The 26,902-nt window shown below is 46.8% G+C and overlaps 28 non-coding genes across 28 annotated transcripts; 13 read left to right on the top strand and 15 right to left on the bottom strand.

Annotated features, from left to right (window-relative positions):
- The first annotated feature begins 412 nt into the window (after nt 1-412).
- trnae-cuc (transfer RNA glutamic acid (anticodon CUC)) lies at nt 413-484 on the top strand. The gene has a single exon. It is a non-coding gene; the product is annotated as a tRNA-Glu (tRNA).
- Nucleotides 485-968: 484 nt separating this feature from the next.
- trnas-cga (transfer RNA serine (anticodon CGA)) lies at nt 969-1,050 on the bottom strand. Its single transcript has one exon. It is a non-coding gene; the product is annotated as a tRNA-Ser (tRNA).
- A 119-nt stretch (nt 1,051-1,169) lies between these two features.
- Nucleotides 1,170-1,241, top strand: trnae-cuc (transfer RNA glutamic acid (anticodon CUC)). Its single transcript has one exon. It is a non-coding gene; the product is annotated as a tRNA-Glu (tRNA).
- Nucleotides 1,242-2,289: 1,048 nt separating this feature from the next.
- On the bottom strand, nt 2,290-2,371 carry trnas-cga (transfer RNA serine (anticodon CGA)). The gene has a single exon. It is a non-coding gene; the product is annotated as a tRNA-Ser (tRNA).
- Nucleotides 2,372-2,490: 119 nt separating this feature from the next.
- On the top strand, nt 2,491-2,562 carry trnae-cuc (transfer RNA glutamic acid (anticodon CUC)). Its single transcript has one exon. It is a non-coding gene; the product is annotated as a tRNA-Glu (tRNA).
- A 956-nt stretch (nt 2,563-3,518) lies between these two features.
- trnas-uga (transfer RNA serine (anticodon UGA)) lies at nt 3,519-3,600 on the bottom strand. Its single transcript has one exon. It is a non-coding gene; the product is annotated as a tRNA-Ser (tRNA).
- Nucleotides 3,601-4,134: 534 nt separating this feature from the next.
- Nucleotides 4,135-4,206, top strand: trnae-cuc (transfer RNA glutamic acid (anticodon CUC)). The gene has a single exon. It is a non-coding gene; the product is annotated as a tRNA-Glu (tRNA).
- A 484-nt stretch (nt 4,207-4,690) lies between these two features.
- On the bottom strand, nt 4,691-4,772 carry trnas-cga (transfer RNA serine (anticodon CGA)). Its single transcript has one exon. It is a non-coding gene; the product is annotated as a tRNA-Ser (tRNA).
- Nucleotides 4,773-4,891: 119 nt separating this feature from the next.
- trnae-cuc (transfer RNA glutamic acid (anticodon CUC)) lies at nt 4,892-4,963 on the top strand. The gene has a single exon. It is a non-coding gene; the product is annotated as a tRNA-Glu (tRNA).
- A 381-nt stretch (nt 4,964-5,344) lies between these two features.
- trnae-uuc (transfer RNA glutamic acid (anticodon UUC)) lies at nt 5,345-5,416 on the top strand. The gene has a single exon. It is a non-coding gene; the product is annotated as a tRNA-Glu (tRNA).
- Nucleotides 5,417-6,538: 1,122 nt separating this feature from the next.
- Nucleotides 6,539-6,610, top strand: trnae-uuc (transfer RNA glutamic acid (anticodon UUC)). Its single transcript has one exon. It is a non-coding gene; the product is annotated as a tRNA-Glu (tRNA).
- Nucleotides 6,611-7,731: 1,121 nt separating this feature from the next.
- trnae-uuc (transfer RNA glutamic acid (anticodon UUC)) lies at nt 7,732-7,803 on the top strand. The gene has a single exon. It is a non-coding gene; the product is annotated as a tRNA-Glu (tRNA).
- A 1,208-nt stretch (nt 7,804-9,011) lies between these two features.
- Nucleotides 9,012-9,083, top strand: trnae-uuc (transfer RNA glutamic acid (anticodon UUC)). Its single transcript has one exon. It is a non-coding gene; the product is annotated as a tRNA-Glu (tRNA).
- A 342-nt stretch (nt 9,084-9,425) lies between these two features.
- On the bottom strand, nt 9,426-9,498 carry trnag-ccc (transfer RNA glycine (anticodon CCC)). Its single transcript has one exon. It is a non-coding gene; the product is annotated as a tRNA-Gly (tRNA).
- A 1,149-nt stretch (nt 9,499-10,647) lies between these two features.
- On the top strand, nt 10,648-10,719 carry trnae-uuc (transfer RNA glutamic acid (anticodon UUC)). The gene has a single exon. It is a non-coding gene; the product is annotated as a tRNA-Glu (tRNA).
- A 1,547-nt stretch (nt 10,720-12,266) lies between these two features.
- Nucleotides 12,267-12,339, bottom strand: trnag-ccc (transfer RNA glycine (anticodon CCC)). Its single transcript has one exon. It is a non-coding gene; the product is annotated as a tRNA-Gly (tRNA).
- Nucleotides 12,340-13,873: 1,534 nt separating this feature from the next.
- Nucleotides 13,874-13,946, bottom strand: trnag-ccc (transfer RNA glycine (anticodon CCC)). Its single transcript has one exon. It is a non-coding gene; the product is annotated as a tRNA-Gly (tRNA).
- Nucleotides 13,947-15,478: 1,532 nt separating this feature from the next.
- Nucleotides 15,479-15,551, bottom strand: trnag-ccc (transfer RNA glycine (anticodon CCC)). The gene has a single exon. It is a non-coding gene; the product is annotated as a tRNA-Gly (tRNA).
- A 1,534-nt stretch (nt 15,552-17,085) lies between these two features.
- On the bottom strand, nt 17,086-17,158 carry trnag-ccc (transfer RNA glycine (anticodon CCC)). The gene has a single exon. It is a non-coding gene; the product is annotated as a tRNA-Gly (tRNA).
- A 1,532-nt stretch (nt 17,159-18,690) lies between these two features.
- On the bottom strand, nt 18,691-18,763 carry trnag-ccc (transfer RNA glycine (anticodon CCC)). Its single transcript has one exon. It is a non-coding gene; the product is annotated as a tRNA-Gly (tRNA).
- A 1,123-nt stretch (nt 18,764-19,886) lies between these two features.
- Nucleotides 19,887-19,958, top strand: trnae-uuc (transfer RNA glutamic acid (anticodon UUC)). Its single transcript has one exon. It is a non-coding gene; the product is annotated as a tRNA-Glu (tRNA).
- Nucleotides 19,959-20,442: 484 nt separating this feature from the next.
- trnas-cga (transfer RNA serine (anticodon CGA)) lies at nt 20,443-20,524 on the bottom strand. The gene has a single exon. It is a non-coding gene; the product is annotated as a tRNA-Ser (tRNA).
- Nucleotides 20,525-22,702: 2,178 nt separating this feature from the next.
- trnas-uga (transfer RNA serine (anticodon UGA)) lies at nt 22,703-22,784 on the bottom strand. Its single transcript has one exon. It is a non-coding gene; the product is annotated as a tRNA-Ser (tRNA).
- Nucleotides 22,785-23,318: 534 nt separating this feature from the next.
- On the top strand, nt 23,319-23,390 carry trnae-cuc (transfer RNA glutamic acid (anticodon CUC)). The gene has a single exon. It is a non-coding gene; the product is annotated as a tRNA-Glu (tRNA).
- A 484-nt stretch (nt 23,391-23,874) lies between these two features.
- Nucleotides 23,875-23,956, bottom strand: trnas-cga (transfer RNA serine (anticodon CGA)). The gene has a single exon. It is a non-coding gene; the product is annotated as a tRNA-Ser (tRNA).
- A 119-nt stretch (nt 23,957-24,075) lies between these two features.
- On the top strand, nt 24,076-24,147 carry trnae-cuc (transfer RNA glutamic acid (anticodon CUC)). Its single transcript has one exon. It is a non-coding gene; the product is annotated as a tRNA-Glu (tRNA).
- A 956-nt stretch (nt 24,148-25,103) lies between these two features.
- Nucleotides 25,104-25,185, bottom strand: trnas-uga (transfer RNA serine (anticodon UGA)). Its single transcript has one exon. It is a non-coding gene; the product is annotated as a tRNA-Ser (tRNA).
- Nucleotides 25,186-26,739: 1,554 nt separating this feature from the next.
- Nucleotides 26,740-26,821, bottom strand: trnas-cga (transfer RNA serine (anticodon CGA)). The gene has a single exon. It is a non-coding gene; the product is annotated as a tRNA-Ser (tRNA).
- Between the last annotated feature and the right edge of the window lie 81 nt (nt 26,822-26,902).

The raw sequence follows: 26,902 nt of genomic DNA, 5'->3' as shown, positions 1-26,902 counted from the left end.
AGGGTAGACTTATTTACAGAACATGGGTCGAAACAAAAGGAGCTGTCAACCTTTTTTTTTTTCATTTACAGGAAGCGCAATAATTATTAGGAATTATTACTAAAGTTGCTGTTGCACTGAAAATGGAATTCAAATGAGATAACGGACTTGTTTTATAGAGAGGCCAATGAATTTGACAACAATATTTAACCTTTCAAAAGTGCAATCGTTGTATTATACATCTTGTGAATACCAAAGTTGGACCTGAGACCCCCTATACTGTAGCGGCTAGGAGTCTCGCTCAGGGAATGCTGACCGGCAGCAAGCCTCTGCTGCTTTCAAATGCGAAATAACGAGGTGTAACGACCAAATTTGTGGGAGCCTGACTACTGGGTTATATAGTTTTCATTCTCGCTCCTTCCCGTCTTGACTCTCCCTGATGGTCTAGTGGCTAGGATTCGGCGCTCTCACCGCCGCGGCCCGGGTTCGATTCCCGGTCAGGGAATTAGATCACATTGATGCTCTCCAATAACAATCTCCTGCAACTGTTTCCTTGTGCTTTTAGATCTCCATCACATCATTCCACACTTTGACACACTTCAGTTTGGCTGATAAGTACAAATTCTATATGAACTGAAGATGAATAAATACACCTCTCTCAATGTTGAAAGATGTATAGAAGGGGGCCCGCTTTTGTTGCTCCCCATCACATTTTAAAGAACAACGTACAGTTGCCAATGTAGCAGCTGGTATAAAAACGGAGGATCCCAACTTGCATACAGACCCGGCTGATGGATTGACAGTTTTGAGGGGTTTTGCTGTAATTCATTGACTAAACCTCCAAGTCATGGGAAATGATTTAGAAGGCCTACTTGGACAATGCATTGGCTAGGAATTCAGGAGCGTTGGGAATGTCTGCATGCGTTATCTCCCTGGAGAAACCCATTATCACTGGAACACTGGGAAGAAAAGGCCAAAAGGGAGGGATACGTAGCTGGCAGGATTCGAACCTGCGCGGGGAAACCCCAATGGATTTCGAGTCCATCGCCTTGACCACTCGGCCACAACTACTCAAAGACCCAAGCCGGGCTGCTTTCCAATGCGAACTAACGAGGTGTAACGACCAAATTTGTGGGAGCCTGACTACTGGGTTATATTGTTTTGATTCTCGTTCTTTCTCCTCTTGACTCTCCCTGATGGTCTAGTGGCTAGGATTCGGCGCTCTCACCGCCGCGGCCCGGGTTCGATTCCCGGTCAGGGAATTCGCTCATTTTGATGCCCTCCAATAACAATCTCCTGCAACTGTTTCCTCGTTCTTTTAGATTTCCTTGACATCATTCCTCACTTTGACACGCTTCAGTTGGGCTGATGAGTACAAATTCTATATGTGCTGAACATGAATAAATACACCTCTCTCCATTTTGAAACATGTGTGGAAGGGGGGCCACTTTTGTTGCTCTGTAATTCACTGGCTAAACCTCCAAGTCATGGGAAATGATTTAGACGGCCTACAAGCAGCTCTGCACCCATATATACCCCCGACACTTTGAAGGTACGTCTTCAAATGTCAGCTCCTTCCAGAGACATTACTGCATTTACCGGCGTCCTCGTGGCTTGGAGTGTTTACATTTCTCCCACATCTGAATCCACAAAGCCATATTGTTATTGTTCATCCCCAAACTCTGCCATTTGACCCCATACTTTCAGACCATGCGCTACGTGAATGCCTGTGTGTAACACCTCCCCTTAGGAAGCAAATCCCACCTTCCACTTGAACAATGGGAAAAAAGGGTCAAAGTTAAGGCTTACGTAGTAACAGGATGTGAACCTGCGCTGGTAATCTCCAGTGCACGTCGAGTCTATGGGGTTGAGCACGGGGACCAAACTGCATCCAACGGGAACATAGGATGCTGTCCCGGAACAGTTGGACGTTGACATATGAAGCCTCTAAGTGGGGATGACGTCAAGCACCGTCAAAGACAGTCCACATGTGAACTCTTGGCCGAAAGAATGCGCCAAGTTTTTTACATGGCATCAGTCAAAAGAGACTGCGACATAAGGAGCAGGTCAACCGCTCGTTTGGATCACAACAGGAGCCAAAATTGTCATCAATCTATATTTACTTAGCTGTTGCACAGAAAACTCAAATAATACGAGATCAATAGTCACAGGCCTTGCTGCTAAAGTCCATCAGGAACATTATTTGTTTTTGCCGCTTAATTCAGCTCAGGTGCGTTGGAAATGTTTGCACGTGTTATCTCCCTGGAGAAACCCATTATCACTGGAACACTGGGAAGAAAGGGAGGCATACGTAGCTGACAGGATTCGAACCTGCGCAGGGAAACCCCAATGGATTTCGAGTCCATCGCCTTGACCACTCGGCCACAACTACTCAAAGACTCAAGCCGGGCTGCTTTCCAATGCGAAATAACGAGGTGTAACGACCAAACTTGTGGGAGCCTGACTACTGGGTTATATTGTTTTCATTCTCGTTCTTTCTTCTCTTGACTCTCCCTGATGGTCTAGTGGCTAGGATTCGGCGCTCTCACCGCCGCGGCCCGGGTTCGATTCCCGGTCAGGGAATTTGCTCATTTTGATGCTCTCCAATAACAATCTGCTGCAACTGTTTCCTCGTTCTTTTAGATTTCCTTGACATCATTCCTCACTTTGACACGCTTCAGTTGGGCTGATGAGTACAAATTCTATATGTGCTGAACATGAATAAATACACCTCTCTCCATTTTGAAACATGTGTGGAAGGGGGGCCACTTTTGTTGCTCTGTAATTCACTGGCTAAACCTCCAAGTCATGGGAAATGATTTAGACGGCGTACTTGGACAATGCATTGCCTAGGAATCCCACAGAGGGGTCGTGGGCTATGCAAGCAGCTCTGCACCCATATATACCCCCGACACTTTGAAGCTACGTCTTCAAATTTCAGCTCCTTCCAGAGACATTACTGCATATACCGGCGTCCTCGTGGCTTGGAGTGTTTACATTTCTCCCACATCTGAATCCACAAAGCCATATTGTTATTGTTCATCCCCAAACTCTGCCATTTGACCCCATACTTTCAGACCATGCGCTAGGTGAATGCCTGTGTGTAACACCTCCCCTTAGGAAGCAAATCCCACCTTCCACTTGAACAATGGGAAAAAAGGGTCAAAGTTAAGGCTTACGTAGTAACAGGATGTGAACCTGCGCTGGTGAACTCTTGGCCTCTAGAAAGCACGCGCCAAGTTTTTTACATGGCATCAGTCAAAAGAGACTGCGACATAAGGAGCAGGTCAACCGCTCGTTTGGATCACAACAGGAGCCAAAATTGTCATCAATCTATATTTACTTAGCTGTTGCACAGAAAACTCAAATAATACGAGATCAATAGTCACAGACCTTGCTGCTAAAGTCCATCAGGAACATTATTTGTTTTTGCCGCTTAATTCAGCTCAGGTGCGTTGGAAATGTCTGCACGTGTTATCTCCTTGGAGAAACCCATTATCACTGGAACACTGGGAAGAAAGCGCCAAAAGGGAGGCGTACGTAGCTGACAGGATTCGAACCTGCGCGGGGAAACCCCAATGGATTTCAAGTCCATCGCCTTGACCACTCGGCCACAACTACTCAAAGATTGGAGGTGGGCTGCTTTCCTGGGATGACTGAACTTTGACAGCGTAAATCACACATCGGCCACAATGTCAGGGAGCGTCAAGGAAGCTCCACATTAGAAATCTTGACCTAAACAGAGGGTAGACTTATTTACAGAACATGGGTAGAAACAAAAGGAGCTGTCAACCATTTTTTTTTTCATTTACAGGAGGCGCAATAATTATTAGGAATTATTACTAAAGTTGCTGTTGCACTGAAAATGGAATTCAAATGAGATAACGGACTTGTTTTATAGAGAGGCCAATGAATTTGACAACAATATTTAACCTTTCAAAAGTGCAATCGTTGTATTATACATTTTGTGAATACCAAAGTTGGACCTGAGACCCCCTATACTGTAGCGGCTAGGAGTCTCGCTCAGGGAATGCTGACCGGCAGCAAGCCTCTGCTGCTTTCCAATGCGAAATAACGAGGTGTAACGACCAAATTTGTGGGAGCCTGACTACTGGGTTATATAGTTTTCATTCTCGCTCCTTCCCGTCTTGACTCTCCCTGATGGTCTAGTGGCTAGGATTCGGCGCTCTCACCGCCGCGGCCCGGGTTCGATTCCCGGTCAGGGAATTAGATCACATTGATGCTCTCCAATAACAATCTCCTGCAACTGTTTCCTTGTGCTTTTAGATCTCCATCACATCATTCCACACTTTGACACACTTCAGATGGGCTGATAAGTACAAATTCTATATGAACTGAAGATGAATAAATACACCTCTCTCAATGTTGAAAGATGTATAGAAGGGGGCCTGCTTTTGTTGCTCCCCATCACATTTTAAAGAACAACGTACAGTTGCCAATGTAGCAGCTGGTATAAAAACGGAGGATCCCAACTTGCATACAGACCCGGCTGATGGATTGACAGTTTTGAGGGGTTTTGCTGTAATTCATTGACTAAACCTCCAAGTCATGGGAAATGATTTAGAAGGCCTACTTGGACAATGCATTGGCTAGGAATTCAGGAGCGTTGGGAATGTCTGCATGCGTTATCTCCCTGGAGAAACCCATTATCACTGGAACACTGGGAAGAAAAGGCCAAAAGGGAGGGATACGTAGCTGGCAGGATTCGAACCTGCGCGGGGAAACCCCAATGGATTTCGAGTCCATCGCCTTGACCACTCGGCCACAACTACTCAAAGACTCAAGCCGGGCTGCTTTCCAATGCGAACTAACGAGGTGTAACGACCAAATTTGTGGGAGCCTGACTACTGGGTTATATTGTTTTCATTCTCGTTCTTTCTCCTCTTGACTCTCCCTGATGGTCTAGTGGCTAGGATTCGGCGCTCTCACCGCCGCGGCCCGGGTTCGATTCCCGGTCAGGGAATTTGCTCATTTTGATGCCCTCCAATAACAATCTCCTGCAACTGTTTCCTCGTTCTTTTAGATTTCCTTGACATCATTCCTCACTTTGACACGCTTCAGTTGGGCCGATCGACTCTCCTCCGGCTCTTGCTGAACACCATTCCGGCATATTTCCATAAGCTTCAGCTTTGCTTAAATTCTCCCTGTCCCGTCGTTGGAGTATTTTTGTCTCCGTCTCGCACGATGGGAGGTCATGAGCCACTAAGCTGAGTCTCCATGGACAGTGAGTGGCAGCTGTCTTTGGCCCAGGAATCTGTCTCTTTAAGGGTGATTTAGTTGTTTTAAGGGTAGTGTGATTTTTCCTTTTTCCAAACTCTGGGACCCTGAACTGTTGACTCTTGACTCCCTGGTGGTCTAGTGGCTAGGATTCGGCGCTTTCACCGCCGCGGCCCGGGTTCGATTCCCGGTCAGGGAACTTGCTTTTGACGCTGCCTGAAACGGGTAAAGACCCAGGAACGCTTCTTTGCCTTTTTTCAAAGGATCACCTCCACAGCCAAATTCCCTGGTCCTATTTGTTTTTCTAAACACATATTGGTAGTTTCAGCCTAGGTGGCTTAAATGAGAACTGTGTGCGTCTCAAAAGAACAAGGACTGAAGGACGTCACAGTATGAATGTGAAAAGCCAAATTTGAGCCACGGTATAAAAATAATATTCACTTTTGTGACCTCTTGTGTAACAGGCAATACCTTCCGGATCGTCTAGTGGCTAGGATTCGGCGCTCTCACACGCCGCGGCCCGGGTTTGACACCCCTCCTCAGGGAACGCTCTTCTCTTGCTGCCTTCTGCTAATGACGTCGCAGGAGAGTCATTTTAGATTGTGATGTTCACAAAAAAATCTCTTTGTTTTAAAGATCCGCCCTTCCTTTGCTCGCGCACCTGTTTAAGAACGATGTTCTCGTCAGGGAGAGTCGTGGAGAGCCTAAAGTTCCCCATCAGCATAGACATGACATTTTTTACCATTGTTCTACGACTCCAGTGTGTAAAAGTTTTATTCACTTTTGGTGTGTTATGTTGAGTAGGTCTATTGACATGCGTTGATGTGACTGGAGGGTTGTATTCTGCCAAACCGACGATGTCGGCCATTAGTTTATGCAAATTGAGTTATTGTCCAGGTAACTTACGATACGTAGTGTTAAACAAGAAAAGTACACAATCAGGAAACCGAGACGACGGCATCAACTTGTTCTTTGATTCGTTGAATATTCATGTGGATCTGCAAACCGACAGTGCTTTGATGTCAGCAGGATGGGACACGCTCCCGATCGACTCTCCTCCAGCTCTTGCTGAACACCATTCCGGCATATTTCCATAAGCTTCAGCTTTGCTTAAATTCTCCCTGTCCCGTCGTTGGAGTATTTTTGTCTCCGTCTCGCACGATGGGAGGTCATGAGCCACTAAGCTGAGTCTCCATGGACAGTGAGTGGCAGCTGTCTTTGGCCCAGGAATCTGTCTCTTTAAGGGTGATTTAGTTGTTTTAAGGGTAGTGTGATTTTTCCTTTTTCCAAGCTCTGGGACCCTGAACTGTTGACTCTTGACTCCCTGGTGGTCTAGTGGCTAGGATTTGGCGCTTTCACTGCCGCGGCCCGGGTTCGATTCCCGGTCAGGGAACTTGCTTTTGACGCTGCCTGAAACGGGTATAGACCCAGGAACGCTTCTTTGCCTTTTTTCAAAGGATCACCTCCACAGCTAAATTCCCTGGTCCTATTTGTTTTTCTAAACACATATTGGTAGTTTCAGCCTAGGTGGCTTAAATGAGAACTGTGTGCATCTCGAAAGAACAAGGACTGAAGGACGTCACAGTATGAATGTGAAAAGCCAAATTTGAGCCACGGTATAAAAATAATATTCACTTTTGTGACCTCTTGTGTAACAGGCAATACCTTCCGGATCGTCTAGTGGCTAGGATTCGGCGCTCTCACACGCCGCGGCCCGGGTTTGACACCCCTCCTCAGGGAACGCTCTTCTCTTGCTGCCTTCTGCTAATGACGTCGCAGGAGGGTCATTTTAGATTGTGATGTTCACAAAAAAATGTCTTTGTTTTAAAGATCCGCCCTTCCTTTGCTCGCGCACCTGTTTAAGAACGATGTTCTCGTCAGGGGGAGTCGTGGAGAGCCTAAAGTTCCCCATCAGCATAGACATGACATTTTTTACCATTGTTCTACGACTCCAGTGTGTAAAAGTTTTATTCACTTTTGGCGTGTTATGTTGAGTAGGTCTATTGACATGCGTTTCTGTGACTGGAGGGTTGTATTCTGCCAAACCGACGATGTCGGCCATTAGTTTATGCAAATTGAGTTATTGTCCAGGTAACTTACGATACGTAGTGTTAAACAAGAAAAGTACACAATCAGGAAACAGAGACGACGCCATCAACTTGTTCTTTGATTCGTTAAATATTCATGTGGATCTGCAAACCGACAGTGCTTTGATGTCAGCAGGATGGGACACGCTCCCGATCGACTCTCCTCCGGCTCTTGCTGAACACCATTCCGGCATATTTCCATAAGCTTCAGCTTTGCTTAAATTCTCCCTGTCCCGTCGTTGGAGTATTTTGTCTCCGTCTCGTACGATGGGAGGTCATGAGCCACTAAGCTGAGTCTCCATGGACAGTGAGTGGCAGCTGTCTTTGGCCCAGGAATCTGTCTCTTTAAGGGTGATTTAGTTGTTTTAAGGGTAGTGTGATTTTTCCTTTTTCCAAGCTCTGGGACCCTGAACTGTTGACTCTCGACTCCCTGGTGGTCTAGTGGCTAGGATTCGGCGCTTTCACCGCCGCGGCCCGGGTTCGATTCCCGGTCAGGGATCTTGCTTTTGACGCTGCCTGAAACGGGTAAAGACCCAGGAACGCTTCTTTGCCTTTTTTCAAAGGATCACCTCCACAGCCAAATTCCCTGGTCCTATTTGTTTTTCTAAACACATATTGGTAGTTTCAGCCTAGGTGGCTTAAATGAGAACTGTGTGCGTCTCGAAAGAACAAGGACTGAAGGACGTCACAGTATAAATGTGAAAAGCCAAATTTGAGCAGCGGTATAAAAATAATATTCACTTTTGTGACCTCTTGTGTAACAGGCAATACCTTCCGGATCGTCTAGTGGCTAGGATTCGGCGCTCTCACACGCCGCGGCCCGGGTTTGGCGGCCCGGGTTTGGCGGCCCGGGTTTGGCGGCCCGGGTTTGGCGGCCCGGGTTTGGCGGCCCGGGTTTGGCGGCCCGGGTTTTACATCCCTCCTCAGGGAACTCTCTTCTCTTGCTGCCTTCTGCTAATGACGTCGCAGGAGGGTCATTATAGATTGTGATGTTCACAAAAAAATCTCTTTGTTTTAAAGATCCGCCCTTCCTTTGCTCGCGCACCTGTTTAAGAACGATGTTCTCGTCAGGGAGAGTCGTGGAGAGCCTAAAGTTCCCCATCAGCATAGACATGACATTTTTTACCATTGTTCTACGACTCCAGTGTGTAAAAGTTGTATTCACTTTTGGTGTGTTATGTTGAGTAGGTCTATTGACATGCGTTTCTGTGACTGGAGGGTTGTATATTCTGCTAAACCGACGATGTCGGCCATTAGTTTATGCAAATTGAGTTATTGTCCAGGTAACTTACGATACGTAGTGTTAAACAAGAAAAGTACACAATCAGGAAACCGAGACGACGGCATCAACTTGTTCTTTGATTCGTTAAATATTCATGTGGATCTGCAAACCGACAGTGCTTTGATGTCAGCAGGATTGGACACGCTCCCGATCGACTCTCCTCCGGCTCTTGCTGAACACCATTCCGGCATATTTCCATAAGCTTCAGCTTTGCTTAAATTCTCCCTGTCCCGTCGTTGGAGTATTTTTGTCTCCGTCTCGTACGATGGGAGGTCATGAGCCACTAAGCTGAGTCTCCATGGACAGTGAGTGGCAGCTGTCTTTGGCCCAGGAATCTGTCTCTTTAAGGGTGATTTAGTTGTTTTAAGGGTAGTGTGATTTTTCCGTTTTCCAAGCTCTGGGACCCCGAACTGTTGACTCTCGACTCCCTGGTGGTCTAGTGGCTAGGATTCGGCGCTTTCACCGCCGTGGCCCGGGTTCGATTCCCGGTCAGGGAACTTTCTTTTGACGCTGCCTGAAACGGGTAAAGACCCAGGAACGCTTCTTTGCCTTTCTTCAAAGGATCACCTCCACAGCCAAATTCCCTGGTCCTATTTGCGCACAGAACGTGGATCAACGCTCTCCTCAAATTAGAGTAACAGGCATTGTAGGCGAACCCGTATTTTCTGTGGATTGGCAGCAAAAGGCAAGCAGCCACATTCATTAGCACTACTTTGGGAGAGAGCACCACGCGTGCAGTTGCAGTTTCTGAGCCTTCGAGGCCACATTGGTAGGTGTTATGGGAAGGAAAGCTACATGATCCCAAGTAATTCCTCATACCAAAAGGCCCACCCACGCAATGCATTGGCCAGGAATCGAACCCGGGTCAACTGCTTGGGAAGCAGCTATGCTCAACCACTATACCACCAACGCGCAGAGGACACTCCTTGGTCTCAACATTTTCCACGATGTGTACATGGGGGAAGGGAAAGCGTAGTTAGGGGAGGTCCAAGAGATCACCAAGGTTTATGGACTTTCAAGAAACATATTGGTAGTTTCAGCCTAGGTGGCTTAAATGAGAACTGTGTGCGTCTGGAAAGAACAAGTACTGAAGGACGTCACAGTATGAATGTGAAAAGCCAAATTTGAGCCACGGTATAAAAATAATATTCACTTTTGTGACCTCTTGTGTAACAGGCAATGCCTTCCGGATCGTCTAGTGGCTAGGATTCGGCGCTCTCACACGCCGCGGCCCGGGTGTGGCGGCCCGGGTTTCGCGGCCCGGGTTTGACACCCCTCCTCAGGGAACTCTCTTCTCTTGCTGCCTTCTGCTAATGACGTCGCAGGAGGGTCATTTTAGATTGTGATGTTCACAAAAAAATCTCTTTGTTTTAAAGATCCGCCCTTCCTTTGCTCGCGCACCTGTTTAAGAACGATGTTCTCGTCAGGGAGAGTGGTGGAGAGCCTAAAGTTCCCCATCAGCATAGACATGACATTTTTTACCATTGTTCTACGACTCCAGTGTGTAAAAGTTTTATTCACTTTTGGTGTGTTATGTTGAGTAGGTCTATTGACATGCGTTTCTGTGACTGGAGGGTTGTATTCTGCCAAACCGACGATGTCGGCCATTAGTTTATGCAAATTGAGTTATTGTCCAGGTAACTTATGATACGTAGTGTTAAACAAGAAAAGTACACAATCAGGAAACCGAGACGACGGCATCAACTTGTTCTTTGATTCGTTGAATATTCATGTGGATCTGCAAACCGACAGTGCTTTGATGTCAGCAGGATGGGACACGCTCCCGATCGACTCTCCTCCGGCTCTTGCTGAACACCATTCCGGCATATTTCCATAAGCTTCAGCTTTGCTTAAATTCTCCCTGTCCCGTCGTTGGAGTATTTTTGTCTCCGTCTCGTACGATGGGAGGTCATGAGCCACTAAGCTGAGTCTCCATGGACAGTGAGTGGCAGCTGTCTTTGGCCCAGGAATCTGTCTCTTTAAGGGTGATTTAGTTGTTTTAAGGGTAGTGTGATTTTTCCTTTTTCCAAGCTCTGGGACCCTGAACTGTTGACTCTCGACTCCCTGGTGGTCTAGTGGCTAGGATTCGGCGCTTTCACCGCCGCGGCCCGGGTTCGATTCCCGGTCAGGGAACTTGCTTTTGACGCTGCCTGAAACGGGTAAAGACCCAGGAACGCTTCTTTGCCTTTTTTCAAAGGATCACCTCCACAGCCAAATTCCCTGGTCCTATTTGTTTTTCTAAACACATATTGGTAGTTTCAGCCTAGGTGGCTTAAATGAGAACTGTGTGCGTCTCGAAAGAACAAGGACTGAAGGACGTCACAGTATGAATGTGAAAAGCCAAATTTGAGCCACGGTATAAAAATAATATTCACTTTTGTGACCTCTTGTGTAACAGGCAATACCTTCCGGATCGTCTAGTGGCTAGGATTCGGCGCTCTCACACGCCGCGGCCCGGGTTTGGCGGCCCGAGTTTGACACCCCTCCTCAGGGAACGCTCTTCTCTTGCTGCCTTCTGCTAATGACGTCGCAGGAGGGTCATTTTAGATTGTGATGTTCACAAAAAAATCTCTTTGTTTTAAAGATCCGCCCTTCCTTTGCTCGCGCACCTGTTTAAGAACGATGTTCTCGTCAGGGAGAGTGGTGGAGAGCCTAAAGTTCCCCATCAGCAGACATGACATTTTTTACCATTGTTCTACGACTCCAGTGTGTAAAAGTTTTATTCACTTTTGGTGTGTTATGTTGAGTAGGTCTATTGACATGCGTTTCTGTGACTGGAGGGTTGTATTCTGCCAAACCGACGATGTCGGCCATTAGTTTATGCAAATTGAGTTATTGTCCAGGTAACTTACGATACGTAGTGTTAAACAAGAAAAGTAAACAATCAGGAAACCGAGACGACGGCATCAACTTGTTCTTTGATTCGTTAAATATTCATGTGGATCTGCAAACCGACACTGCTGTGATGTCAGCAGGATGGGACACGCTCCCGATCGACTCTCCTCCGGCTCTTGCTGAACACCATTCCGGCATATTTCCATAAGCTTCAGCTTTGCTTAAATTCTCCCTGTCCCGTCGTTGGAGTATTTTTGTCTCCGTCTCGCACGATGGGAGGTCATGAGCCACTAAGCTGAGTCTCCATGGACAGTGAGAGGCAGCTGTCTTTGGCCCAGGAATCTGTCTCTTTAAGGGTGATTTAGTTGTTTTAAGGGTAGTGTGATTTTTCCTTTTTCCAAGCTCTTGGACCCTGAACTGTTGACTCTCGACTCCCTGGTTGTCTAGTGGCTAGGATTCGGCGCTTTCACCGCCGCGGCCCGGGTTCGATTCCAGGTCAGGGAACTTGCTTTTGACGCTGCCTGAAACGGGTAAAGACCCAGGAACGCTTCTTTGCCTTTTTTCAAAGGATCACCTCCACAGCCAAATTCCCTGGTCCTATTTGCGCACAGAACGTGGATCAACACTCTCCTCAAATTAGAGTAACAGGCATTGTAGGCGAACCCGTATTTTCTGTGGATTGGCAGCAAAAGGCAAGCAGCCACATTCATTAGCACTACTGTGGGAGAGAGCACCACGCGTGGAGTTGCAGTTTCTGAGCCTTCGAGGCCACAGTGGTAGGTGTTATGGGAAGAAAAGCTACATTATTCCAAGTAATTCCTCATACCAAAAGGCCCACCACGCAATGCATTGGCCGGGAATCGAACCCAGGTCAACTGCTTGGGAAGCAGCTATGCTCAACCACTATACCACCAACGCGCAGAGGACACTCCTTGGTCTCAACATTTTCCACAATGTGTACATGGGGGAAGGGAAAGCGTAGTTAGGGGAGGTCCAAGAGATCACCAAGGTTTATGGACTTTCAAGAAACATATTGGTAGTTTCAGCCTAGGTGGCTTAAATGAGAACTGTGTGCGTCTGGAAAGAACAAGGACTGAAGGACGTCACAGTATGAATGTGAAAAGCCAAATTTGAGCCACGGTATAAAAATAATATTCACTTTTGTGACCTCCTGTGTAACAGGCAATACCTTCCAGATCGTCTAGTGGCTAGGATTCGGCGCTCTCACACGCCGCGGCCCGGGTTTGACACCCCTCCTCAGGGAACGCTCTTCTCTTGCTGCCTTCTGCTAATGACGTCGCAGGAGGGTCATTTTAGATTGTGATGTTCACAAAAAAATGTCTTTGTTTTAAAGATCCGCCCTTCCTTTGCTCGCGCACCTGTTTAAGAACGATGTTCTCGTCAGGGAGAGTGGTGGAGAGCCTAAAGTTCCCCATCAGCATAGACATGACATTTTTTACCATTGTTCTACAACTCCAGTGTGTAAAAGTTTTATTCACTTTTGGTGTGTTATGTTGAGTAGGTCTATTGACATGCGTTTCTGTGACTGGAGGGTTGTATTCTGCCAAACCGACGATGTCGGCCATTAGTTTATGCAAATTGAGTTATTGTCCAGGTAACTTACGATACGTAGTGTTAAACAAGAAAAGTACACAATCAGGAAACCGAGACGACGGCATCAACTTGTTCTTTGATTCGTTGAATATTCATGTGGATCTGCAAACCGACAGTGCTTTGATGTCAGCAGGATGGGACACGCTCCCGATCGACTCTCCTCCGGCTCTTGCTGAACACCATTCCGGCATATTTCCATAAGCTTCAGCTTTGCTTAAATTCTCCCTGTCCCGTCGTTGGAGTATTTTTGTCTCCGTCTCGCACGATGGGAGGTCATGAGCCTCTAAGCTGAGTCTCCATGGACAGTGAGTGGCAGCTGTCTTTGGCCCAGGAATCTGTCTCTTTAAGGGTGATTTAGTTGTTTTAAGGGTAGTGTGATTTTTCCTTTTTCCAAGCTCTAGGACCCTGAACTGTTGACTCTGGACTCCCTGGTGGTGTAGTGGCTAGGATTCGGTGCTTTCACCGCCGCGGCCCGGGTTCGATTCCCGGTCAGAGAACTTGCTTTTGACGCTGCCTGAAACGGGTAAAGACCCAGGAACGCTTCTTTGCCTTTTTTCAAAGGATCACCTCCACAGCCAAATTCCCTGGTCCTATTTGCGCACAGAACGTGGATCAACGCTCTCCTCAAATTAGAGTAACAGGCATTGTAGGCGAACCCGTATTTTCTGTGGATTGGCAGCAAAAGGCAAGCAGCCACATTCATTAGCACAACTTTGGGAGAGAGCACCACGCGCGCAGTTGCAGTTTCTGAGCCTTCGAGGCCACAGTGGTAGGTGTTATGGGAAGGAAAGCTACATTATCCCAAGTAATTCCTCATACCAAAAAGTCCGCCACGCAATGCATTGGCCGGGAATCGAACCCGGGTCAACTGCTTGGGAAGCAGCTATGCTCAACCACTATACCACCAACGCGCAGAGGGCACTTCTTGGTCTCAACATTTTCCACAATGTGTACATGGGGGAAGGGAAAGCGTAGTTAGGGGAGGTCCAAGAGATCACCAAGGTTTATGGACTTTCAAGAAACATATTGGTAGTTTCAGCCTAGGTGGCTTAAATGAGAACTGAGTGCGTCTGGAAAGAACAAGGACTGAAGGACGTCACAGTATGAATGTGAAAAGCCAAATTTGAGCCACGGTATAAAAATAATATTCACTTTTGTGACCTCTTGTGTAACAGGCAATACCTTCCAGATCGTCTAGTGGGTAGGATTCGGCGCTCTCACACGCCGCGGCCCGGGTTTGACACCCCTCCTCAGGGAACGCTCTTCTCTTGCTGCCTTCTGCTAATGACGTCGCAGGAGGGTCATTTTAGATTGTGATGTTCACAAAAAAATCTCTTTGTTTTAAAGATCCGCCCTTCCTTTGCTCGCGCACCTGTTTAAGAACGATGTTCTCGTCAGGGAGAGTGGTGGAGAGCCTAAAGTTCCCCATCAGCAGACATGACATTTTTTACCATTGTTCTACGACTCCAGTGTGTAAAAGTTTTATTCACTTTTGGTGTGTTATGTTGAGTAGGTCTATTGACATGCGTTTCTGTGACTGGAGGGTTGTATTCTGCCAAACCGACGATGTCGGCCATTAGTTTATGCAAATTGAGTTATTGTCCAGGTAACTTACGATACGTAGTGTTAAACAAGAAAAGTAAACAATCAGGAAACCGAGACGACGGCATCAACTTGTTCTTTGATTCGTTAAATATTCATGTGGATCTGCAAACCGACACTGCTGTGATGTCAGCAGGATGGGACACGCTCCCGATCGACTCTCCTCCGGCTCTTGCTGAACACCATTCCGGCATATTTCCATAAGCTTCAGCTTTGCTTAAATTCTCCCTGTCCCGTCGTTGGAGTATTTTTGTCTCCGTCTCGCACGATGGGAGGTCATGAGCCACTAAGCTGAGTCTCCATGGACAGTGAGAGGCAGCTGTCTTTGGCCCAGGAATCTGTCTCTTTAAGGGTGATTTAGTTGTTTTAAGGGTAGTGTGATTTTTCCTTTTTCCAAGCTCTTGGACCCTGAACTGTTGACTCTCGACTCCCTGGTTGTCTAGTGGCTAGGATTCGGCGCTTTCACCGCCGCGGCCCGGGTTCGATTCCAGGTCAGGGAACTTGCTTTTGACGCTGCCTGAAACGGGTAAAGACCCAGGAACGCTTCTTTGCCTTTTTTCAAAGGATCACCTCCACAGCCAAATTCCCTGGTCCTATTTGCGCACAGAACGTGGATCAACACTCTCCTCAAATTAGAGTAACAGGCATTGTAGGCGAACCCGTATTTTCTGTGGATTGGCAGCAAAAGGCAAGCAGCCACATTCATTAGCACTACTGTGGGAGAGAGCACCACGCGTGGAGTTGCAGTTTCTGAGCCTTCGAGGCCACAGTGGTAGGTGTTATGGGAAGAAAAGCTACATTATTCCAAGTAATTCCTCATACCAAAAGGCCCACCACGCAATGCATTGGCCGGGAATCGAACCCAGGTCAACTGCTTGGGAAGCAGCTATGCTCAACCACTATACCACCAACGCGCAGAGGACACTCCTTGGTCTCAACATTTTCCACAATGTGTACATGGGGGAAGGGAAAGCGTAGTTAGGGGAGGTCCAAGAGATCACCAAGGTTTATGGACTTTCAAGAAACATATTGGTAGTTTCAGCCTAGGTGGCTTAAATGAGAACTGTGTGCGTCTGGAAAGAACAAGGACTGAAGGACGTCACAGTATGAATGTGAAAAGCCAAATTTGAGCCACGGTATAAAAATAATATTCACTTTTGTGACCTCCTGTGTAACAGGCAATACCTTCCAGATCGTCTAGTGGCTAGGATTCGGCGCTCTCACACGCCGCGGCCCGGGTTTGACACCCCTCCTCAGGGAACGCTCTTCTCTTGCTGCCTTCTGCTAATGACGTCGCAGGAGGGTCATTTTAGATTGTGATGTTCACAAAAAAATGTCTTTGTTTTAAAGATCCGCCCTTCCTTTGCTCGCGCACCTGTTTAAGAACGATGTTCTCGTCAGGGAGAGTGGTGGAGAGCCTAAAGTTCCCCATCAGCATAGACATGACATTTTTTACCATTGTTCTACAACTCCAGTGTGTAAAAGTTTTATTCACTTTTGGTGTGTTATGTTGAGTAGGTCTATTGACATGCGTTTCTGTGACTGGAGGGTTGTATTCTGCCAAACCGACGATGTCGGCCATTAGTTTATGCAAATTGAGTTATTGTCCAGGTAACTTACGATACGTAGTGTTAAACAAGAAAAGTACACAATCAGGAAACCGAGACGACGGCATCAACTTGTTCTTTGATTCGTTGAATATTCATGTGGATCTGCAAACCGACAGTGCTTTGATGTCAGCAGGATGGGACACGCTCCCGATCGACTCTCCTCCGGCTCTTGCTGAACACCATTCCGGCATATTTCCATAAGCTTCAGCTTTGCTTAAATTCTCCCTGTCCCGTCGTTGGAGTATTTTTGTCTCCGTCTCGCACGATGGGAGGTCATGAGCCTCTAAGCTGAGTCTCCATGGACAGTGAGTGGCAGCTGTCTTTGGCCCAGGAATCTGTCTCTTTAAGGGTGATTTAGTTGTTTTAAGGGTAGTGTGATTTTTCCTTTTTCCAAGCTCTAGGACCCTGAACTGTTGACTCTGGACTCCCTGGTGGTGTAGTGGCTAGGATTCGGTGCTTTCACCGCCGCGGCCCGGGTTCGATTCCCGGTCAGAGAACTTGCTTTTGACGCTGCCTGAAACGGGTAAAGACCCAGGAACGCTTCTTTGCCTTTTTTCAAAGGATCACCTCCACAGCCAAATTCCCTGGTCCTATTTGCGCACAGAACGTGGATCAACGCTCTCCTCAAATTAGAGTAACAGGCATTGTAGGCGAACCCGTATTTTCTGTGGATTGGCAGCAAAAGGCAAGCAGCCACATTCATTAGCACAACTTTGGGAGAGAGCACCACGCGTGCAGTTGCAGTTTCTGAGCCTTCGAGGCCACAGTGGTAGGTGTTATGGGAAGGAAAGCTACATTATCCCAAGTAATTCCTCATACCAAAAAGTCCGCCACGCAATGCATTGGCCGGGAATCGAACCCGGGTCAACTGCTTGGGAAGCAGCTATGCTCAACCACTATACCACCAACGCGCAGAGGGCACTTCTTGGTCTCAACATTTTCCACAATGTGTACATGGGGGAAGGGAAAGCGTAGTTAGGGGAGGTCCAAGAGATCACCAAGGTTTATGGACTTTCAAGAAACATATTGGTAGTTTCAGCCTAGGTGGCTTAAATGAGAACTGAGTGCGTCTGGAAAGAACAAGGACTGAAGGACGTCACAGTATGAATGTGAAAAGCCAAATTTGAGCCACGGTATAAAAATAATATTCACTTTTGTGACCTCTTGTGTAACAGGCAATACCTTCCAGATCGTCTAGTGGGTAGGATTCGGCGCTCTCACACGCCGCGGCCCGGGTTTGACACCCCTCCTCAGGGAACGCTCTTCTCTTGCTGCCTTCTGCTAATGACGTCGCAGGAGGGTCATTTTAGATTGTGATGTTCACAAAAAAATCTCTTTGTTTTAAAGATCCGCCCTTCCTTTGCTCGCGCACCTGTTTAAGAACGATGTTCTCGTCAGGGAGAGTGGTGGAGAGCCTAAAGTTCCCCATCAGCAGACATGACATTTTTTACCATTGTTCTACGACTCCAGTGTGTAAAAGTTTTATTCACTTTTGGTGTGTTATGTTGAGTAGGTCTATTGACATGCGTTTCTGTGACTGGAGGGTTGTATTCTGCCAAACCGACGATGTCGGCCATTAGTTTATGCAAATTGAGTTATTGTCCAGGTAACTTACGATACGTAGTGTTAAACAAGAAAAGTAAACAATCAGGAAACCGAGACGACGGCATCAACTTGTTCTTTGATTCGTTAAATATTCATGTGGATCTGCAAACCGACACTGCTGTGATGTCAGCAGGATGGGACACGCTCCCGATCGACTCTCCTCCGGCTCTTGCTGAACACCATTCCGGCATATTTCCATAAGCTTCAGCTTTGCTTAAATTCTCCCTGTCCCGTCGTTGGAGTATTTTTGTCTCCGTCTCGCACGATGGGAGGTCATGAGCCACTAAGCTGAGTCTCCATGGACAGTGAGAGGCAGCTGTCTTTGGCCCAGGAATCTGTCTCTTTAAGGGTGATTTAGTTGTTTTAAGGGTAGTGTGATTTTTCCTTTTTCCAAGCTCTTGGACCCTGAACTGTTGACTCTCGACTCCCTGGTTGTCTAGTGGCTAGGATTCGGCGCTTTCACCGCCGCGGCCCGGGTTCGATTCCAGGTCAGGGAACTTGCTTTTGACGCTGCCTGAAACGGGTAAAGACCCAGGAACGCTTCTTTGCCTTTTTTCAAAGGATCACCTCCACAGCCAAATTCCCTGGTCCTATTTGCGCACAGAACGTGGATCAACACTCTCCTCAAATTAGAGTAACAGGCATTGTAGGCGAACCCGTATTTTCTGTGGATTGGCAGCAAAAGGCAAGCAGCCACATTCATTAGCACTACTGTGGGAGAGAGCACCACGCGTGGAGTTGCAGTTTCTGAGCCTTCGAGGCCACAGTGGTAGGTGTTATGGGAAGAAAAGCTACATTATTCCAAGTAATTCCTCATACCAAAAGGCCCACCACGCAATGCATTGGCCGGGAATCGAACCCAGGTCAACTGCTTGGGAAGCAGCTATGCTCAACCACTATACCACCAACGCGCAGAGGACACTCCTTGGTCTCAACATTTTCCACAATGTGTACATGGGGGAAGGGAAAGCGTAGTTAGGGGAGGTCCAAGAGATCACCAAGGTTTATGGACTTTCAAGAAACATATTGGTAGTTTCAGCCTAGGTGGCTTAAATGAGAACTGTGTGCGTCTGGAAAGAACAAGGACTGAAGGACGTCACAGTATGAATGTGAAAAGCCAAATTTGAGCCACGGTATAAAAAAAATATTCACTTTTGTGACCTCCTGTGTAACAGGCAATACCTTCCAGATCGTCTAGTGGCTAGGATTCGGCGCTCTCACACGCCGCGGCCCGGGTTTGACACCCCTCCTCAGGGAACGCTCTTCTCTTGCTGCCTTCTGCTAATGACGTCATAGGAGGGTCATTTTAGATTGTGATGTTCACAAAAAAATGTCTTTGTTTTAAAGATCCGCCCTTCCTTTGCTCGCGCACCTGTTTAAGAACGATGTTCTCGTCAGGGAGAGTGGTGGAGAGCCTAAAGTTCCCCATCAGCATAGACATGACATTTTTTACCATTGTTCTACAACTCCAGTGTGTAAAAGTTTTATTCACTTTTGGTGTGTTATGTTGAGTAGGTCTATTGACATGCGTTTCTGTGACTGGAGGGTTGTATATTCTGCTAAACCGACGATGTCGGCCATTAGTTTATGCAAATTGAGTTATTGTCCAGGTAACTTACGATACGTAGTGTTAAACAAGAAAAGTACACAATCAGGAAACCGAGACGACGGCATCAACTTGTTCTTTGATTCGTTAAATATTCATGTGGATCTGCAAACCGACAGTGCTTTGATGTCAGCAGGATTGGACACGCTCCCGATCGACTCTCCTCCGGCTCTTGCTGAACACCATTCCGGCATATTTCCATAAGCTTCAGCTTTGCTTAAATTCTCCCTGTCCCGTCGTTGGAGCATTTTTGTCTCCGTCTCGCACGATGGGAGGTCATGAGCCACTAAGCTGAGTCTCCATGGACAGTGAGTGGCAGCTGTCTTTGGCCCAGGAATCTGTCTCTTTAAGGGTGATTTAGTTGTTTTAAGGGTAGTGTGATTTTTCCTTTTTCCAAGCTCTGGGACCCTGAACTGTTGACTCTCGACTCCCTGGTGGTCTAGTGGCTAGGATTTGGCGCTTTCACCGCCGCGGCCCGGGTTCGATTCCCGGTCAGGGAATTAGATCACATTGATGCTCTCCAATAACAATCTCCTGCAACTGTTTCCTTGTGCTTTTAGATCTCCATCACATCATTCCACACTTTGACACACTTCAGTTTGGCTGATAAGTACAAATTCTATATGAACTGAAGATGAATAAATACACCTCTCTCAATGTTGAAAGATGTATAGAAGGGGGCCCGCTTTTGTTGCTCCCCATCACATTTTAAAGAACAACGTACAGTTGCCAATGTAGCAGCTGGTATAAAAACGGAGGATCCCAACTTGCATACAGACCCGGCTGATGGATTGACAGTTTTGAGGGGTTTTGCTGTAATTCATTGACTAAACCTCCAAGTCATGGGAAATGATTTAGAAGGCCTACTTGGACAATGCATTGGCTAAGAATTCAGGAGCATTGGGAATGTCTGCATGCGTTATATCCCTGGAGAAACCCATTATCACTGGAACACTGGGAAGAAAGGGCCAAAAGGGAGGGATACGTAGCTGGCAGGATTCCAACATGTGCGGGGAAACCCCAATGGATTTCGAGTCCATCGCCTTGACCACTCGGCCACAACTACTCAAAGACTCAAGCCGGGCTGCTTTCCAATGCGAAATAACGAGGTGTAACGACCAAACTTGTGGGAGCCTGACTACTGGGTTATATTGTTTTCATTCTCGTTGTTTCTTCTCTTGACTCTCCCTGATGGTCTAGTGGCTAGGATTCGGCGCTCTCACCGCCGCGGCCAGGATTCGATTCCCGGTCAGGGAAGTTGCTCATTTTGATGCTCTCCAAAAACAATCTCCTGCAACTGTTTCCTCGTTCTTTTAGATTTCCTTGACATCATTCCTCACTTTGACACGCTTCAGTTGGGCTGATGAGTACAAATTCTATATGTGCTGAACATGAATAAATACACCTCTCTCCATTTTGAAACATGTGTGGAAGGGGGGCCACTTTTGTTGCTCTGTAATTCACTGGCTAAACCTCCAAGTCATGGGAAATGATTTAGACGGCCTACTTGGACAATGCATTGCCTAGGAATCCCACAGAGGGGTCGTGGGCTATTCAAGCAGCTCTGCACCCATATATACCCCCGACACTTTGAAGCTACGTCTTCAAATGTCAGCTCCTTCCAGAGACATTACTGCATTTACCGGCGTCCTCGTGGCTTGGAGTGTTTACATTTCTCCCACATCTGAATCCACAAAGCCATATTGTTATTGTTCATCCCCAAACTCTGCCATTTGACCCCATACTTTCAGACCATGCGCTACGTGAATGCCTGTGTGTAACACCTCCCCTTAGGAAGCAAATCCCACCTTCCACTTGAACAATGGGAAAAAAGGGTCAAAGTTAAGGCTTACGTAGTAACAGGATGTGAACCTGCGCTGGTAATCTCCAGTGCACGTCGAGTCTATGGGGTTGAGCACGGGGACCAAACTGCATCCAACGGGAACATAGGATGCTGTCCCGGAACAGTTGGACGTTGACATATGAAGCCTCTAAGCAGGGATGACGTCAAGCACCTGACTACTGGGTTATATTGTTTTCATTCTCGTTCTTTCTCCTCTTGACTCTCCCTGATGGTCTAGTGGCTAGGATTCGGCGCTCTCACTGCCGCGGCCGGGGTTCGATTCCCCGTCAGAGAATTTGCTCATTTTGATGCCCTCCAATAACAATCTCCTGCAACTGTTTCCTCGTTCTTTTAGATTTCCTTGACATCATTCCTCACTTTGACACGCTTCAGTTGGGCTGATGAGTACAAATTCTATATGTACTGAACATGAATAAATTCACCTCTCTCAATTTTGAAACATGTGTGGAAGGGGGGCCACTTTTGTTGCTCTGTAATTCACTGGCTAAACCTCCAAGTCATGGGAAATGATTTAGACGGCCTACTTGGACAATGCATTGCCTAGGAATCCCACAGAGGGGTCGTGGGCTATGCAAGCAGCTCTGCACCCATATATACCCCCGACACTTTGAAGCTACGTCTTCAAATGTCAGCTCCTTCCAGAGACATTACTGCATTTACCGGCGTCCTCGTGGCTTGGAGTGTTTACATTTCTCCCACATCTGAATCCACAAAGCCATATTGTTATTGTTCATCCCCAAACTCTGCCATTTGACCCCATACTTTCAGACCATGCGCTACGTGAATGCCTGTGTGTAACACCTCCCCTTAGGAAGCAAATCCCACCTTCCACTTGAACAATGGGAAAAAAGGGTCAAAGTTAAGGCTTACGTAGTAACAGGATGTGAACCTGCGCTGGTAATCTCCAGTGCACGTCGAGTCTATGGGGTTGAGCACGGGGACCAAACTGCATCCAACGGGAACATAGGATGCTGTCCCGGAACAGTTGGACGTTGACATATGAAGCCTCTAAGCGGGGATGACGTCAAGCACCGTCAAAGACAGTCCACATGTGAACTCTTGGCCGAAAGAATGCGCCAAGTTTTTTACATGGCATCAGTCAAAAGAGACTGCGACATAAGGAGCAGGTCAACCGCTCGTTTGGATCACAACAGGAGCCAAAATTGTCATCAATCTATATTTACTTAGCTGTTGCACAGAAAACTCAAATAATACGAGATCAATAGTCACAGACCTTGCTGCTAAAGTCCATCAGGAACATTATTTGTTTTTGCCGCTTAATTCAGCTCAGGTGCGTTGGAAATGTCTGCACGTGTTATCTCCTTGGAGAAACCCATTATCACTGGAACACTGGGAAGAAAGGGCCAAAAGGGAGGCGTACGTAACTGACAGGATTCGAACCTGCGCGGGGAAACCCCAATGGATTTCAAGTCCATCGCCTTGACCACTCGGCCACAACTACTCAAAGATTGGAGGTGGGCTGCTTTCCTGGGATGACTGAACTTTGACAGCGTAAATCACACATCGGCCACAATGTCAGGTAGCGTCAAGGAAGCTCCACATTAGAAATCTTGACCTAAACAGAGGGTAGACTTATTTACAGAACATGGGTCGAAACAAAAGGAGCTGTCAACCATTTTTTTTTTCATTTACAGGAGGCGCAATAATTATTAGGAATTATTACTAAAGTTGCTGTTGCACTGAAAATGGAATTCAAATGAGATAACAGACTTGTTTTATAGAGAGGCCAATGAATTTGACAACAATATTTAACCTTTCAAAAGTGCAATCGTTGTATTATACATTTTGTGAATACCAAAGTTGGACCTGAGACCCCCTATACTGTAGCGGCTAGGAGTCTCGCTCAGGGAATGGTGACCGGCAGCAAGCCTCTGCTGCTTTCCAATGCGAAATAACGAGGTGTAACAACCAAATTTGTGGGAGCCTGACTACTGGGTTATATAGTTTTCATTCTCGCTCCTTCCCGTCTTGACTCTCCCTGATGGTCTAGTGGCTAGGATTCGGCGCTCTCACCGCCGCGGCCCGGGTTCGATTCCCGGTCAGGGAATTAGATCACATTGATGCTCTCCAATAACAATCTCCTGCAACTGTTTCCTTGTGCTTTTAGATCTCCATCACATCATTCCACACTTTGACACACTTCAGATGGGCTGATAAGTACAAATTCTATATGAACTGAAGATGAATAAATACACCTCTCTCAATGTTGAAAGATGTATAGAAGGGGGCCTGCTTTTGTTGCTCCCCATCACATTTTAAAGAACAACGTACAGTTGCCAATGTAGCAGCTGGTATAAAAACGGAGGATCCCAACTTGCATACAGACCCGGCTGATGGATTGACAGTTTTGAGGGGTTTTGCTGTAATTCATTGACTAAACCTCCAAGTCATGGGAAATGATTTAGAAGGCCTACTTGGACAATGCATTGGCTAGGAATTCAGGAGCGTTGGGAATGTCTGCATGCGTTATCTCCCTGGAGAAACCCATTATCACTGGAACACTGGGAAGAAAAGGCCAAAAGGGAGGGATACGTAGCTGGCAGGATTCGAACCTGCGCGGGGAAACCCCAATGGATTTCGAGTCCATCGCCTTGACCACTCGGCCACAACTACTCAAAGACTCAAGCCGGGCTGCTTTCCAATGCGAAATAACGAGGTGTAACTACCAAACTTGTGGGAGCCTGACTACTGGGTTATATTGTTTTCATTCTCGTTCTTTCTTCTCTTGACTCTCCCTGATGGTCTAGTGGCTAGGATTCGGCGCTCTCACCGCCGCGGCCCGGGTTCGATTCCCGGTCAGGGAATTTGCTCATTTTGATGCTCTCCAATAACAATCTGCTGCAACTGTTTCCTCGTTCTTTTAGATTTCCTTGACATCATTCCTCACTTTGACACGCTTCAGTTGGGCTGATGAGTACAAATTCTATATGTGCTGAACATGAATAAATACACCTCTCTCCATTTTGAAACATGTGTGGAAGGGGGGCCACTTTTGTTGCTCTGTAATTCACTGGCTAAACCTCCAAGTCATGGGAAATGATTTAGACGGCGTACTTGGACAATGCATTGCCTAGGAATCCCACAGAGGGGTCGTGGGCTATGCAAGCAGCTCTGCACCCATATATACCCCCGACACTTTGAAGCTACGTCTTCAAATTTCAGCTCCTTCCAGAGACATTACTGCATATACCGGCGTCCTCGTGGCTTGGAGTGTTTACATTTCTCCCACATCTGAATCCACAAAGCCATATTGTTATTGTTCATCCCCAAACTCTGCCATTTGACCCCATACTTTCAGACCATGCGCTAGGTGAATGCCTGTGTGTAACACCTCCCCTTAGGAAGCAAATCCCACCTTCCACTTGAACAATGGGAAAAAAGGGTCAAAGTTAAGGCTTACGTAGTAACAGGATGTGAACCTGCGCTGGTGAACTCTTGGCCTCTAGAAAGCACGCGCCAAGTTTTTTACATGGCATCAGTCAAAAGAGACTGCGACATAAGGAGCAGGTCAACCGCTCGTTTGGATCACAACAGGAGCCAAAATTGTCATCAATCTATATTTACTTAGCTGTTGCACAGAAAACTCAAATAATACGAGATCAATAGTCACAGGCCTTGCTGCTAAAGTCCATCAGGAACATTATTTGTTTTTGCCGCTTAATTCAGCTCAGGTGCGTTGGAAATGTCTGCACGTGTTATCTCCCTGGAGAAACCCATTATCACTGGAACACTGGGAAGAAAGGGCCAAAAGGGAGGCGTACGTAGCTGACAGGATTCTAGCCTGCGCGGGGAAACCCCAATGGATTTCAAGTCCATCGCCTTGACCACTCGGTCACAACTACTCAAAGATTGGAGGTGGGCTGCTTTCCTGGGATGACTGAACTTTGACAGCGTAAATCACACATCGGCCACAATGTCAGGGAGCGTCTAGGAAGCTCCACATTAGAAATCTTGACCTAAACAGAGGGTAGACTTATTTACAGAACATGGGTCGAAACAAAAGGAGCTGTCAACCATTTTTTTTTCATTTACAGGAGGCGCAATAATTATTAGGAATTATTACTAAAGTTGCTGTTGCACTGAAAATGGAATTCAAATGAGATAACGGACTTGTTTTATAGAGAGGCCAATGAATTTGACAACAATATTTAACCTTTCAAAAGTGCAATCGTTGTATTATACATTTTGTGAATACCAAAGTTGGACCTGAGACCCCCTATACTGTAGCGGCTAGGAGTCTCGCTCAGGGAATGCTGACCGTGGGCTATGCAAGCAGCTCTGCACCCATATATACCCCCGACACTTTGAAGCTACGTCTTCAAATGTCAGCTCCTTCCAGAGACATTACTGCATTTACCGGCGTCCTCGTGGCTTGGAGTGTTTACATTTCTCCCACAATCTGAATCCACAAAGCCATATTGTTATTGTTCATCCCCAAACTCTGCCATTTGACCCCATACTTTCAGACCATGCGCTACGTGAATGCCTGTGTGTAACACCTCCCCTTAGGAAGCAAATCCCACCTTCCACTTGAACAATGGGAAAAAAGGGTCAAAGTTAAGGCTTACGTAGTAACAGGATGTGAACCTGCGCCAGTGTTCCAGTGATAATGGGTTTCTCCAGGGAGATAACACGTGCAGACATTTCCAACGCACCTGAGCTGAATTAAGCGGCAAAAACAAATAATGTTCCAGATGGACTTTAGCAGCAAGGCCTGTGACTATTGATCTCGTATTATTTGAGTTTTCTGTGCAACAGCTAAGTAAATATAGATTGATGACAATTTTGGCTCCTGTTGTGATCCAAACGAGCGTTTGGATCACAACAATCCCCATCACATTTTAAAGAACAACGTACAGTTGCCAATGTAGCAGCTGGTATAAAAACGGAGGATCCCAACTTGCATACAGACCCGGCTGATGGATTGACAGTTTTGAGGGGTTTTGCTGCAACTGTTTCCTTGTGCTTTTAGATCTCCATCACATCATTCCACACTTTGACACATTTCAGTTGGGCTGATAAGTACAAATTCTATATGAACTGAAGATGAATAAATACACCTCTCTCAATGTTGAAAGATGTATAGAAGGGGGCCCGCTTTTGTTGCTCCCCATCACATTTTAAAGAACAACGTACAGTTGCCAATGTAGCAGCTGGTATAAAAACGGAGGATCCCAACTTGCATACAGACCCGGCTGATGGATTGACAGTTTTGAGGGGTTTTGCTGTAATTCATTGACTAAACCTCCAAGTCATGGGAAATGATTTAGAAGGCCTACTTGGACAATGCATTGGCTAGGAATTCAGGAGCGTTGGGAATGTCTGCATGCGTTATCTCCCTGGAGAAACCCATTATCACTGGAACACTGGGAAGAAAGGGCCAAAAGGGAGGGATACGTAGCTGGCAGGATTCCAACCTGCACGGGGAAACCCCAATGGATTTCGAGTCCATCGCCTTGACCACTCGGCCACAACTACTCAAAGACTCAAGCCGGGCTGCTTTCCAATTCGAAATAACGAGGTGTAACGACCAAACTTGTGGGAGCCTGACTACTGGGT

Source organism: Channa argus, unplaced genomic scaffold, assembly GCF_033026475.1.
Source record: "Channa argus isolate prfri unplaced genomic scaffold, Channa argus male v1.0 Contig038, whole genome shotgun sequence".
Taxonomy (NCBI): Eukaryota; Metazoa; Chordata; class Actinopteri; order Anabantiformes; family Channidae; genus Channa; species Channa argus.
The sequence above is the reverse complement of the archived record's forward strand: the minus strand, read 5'-3'. Positions and strand labels throughout refer to the sequence as shown.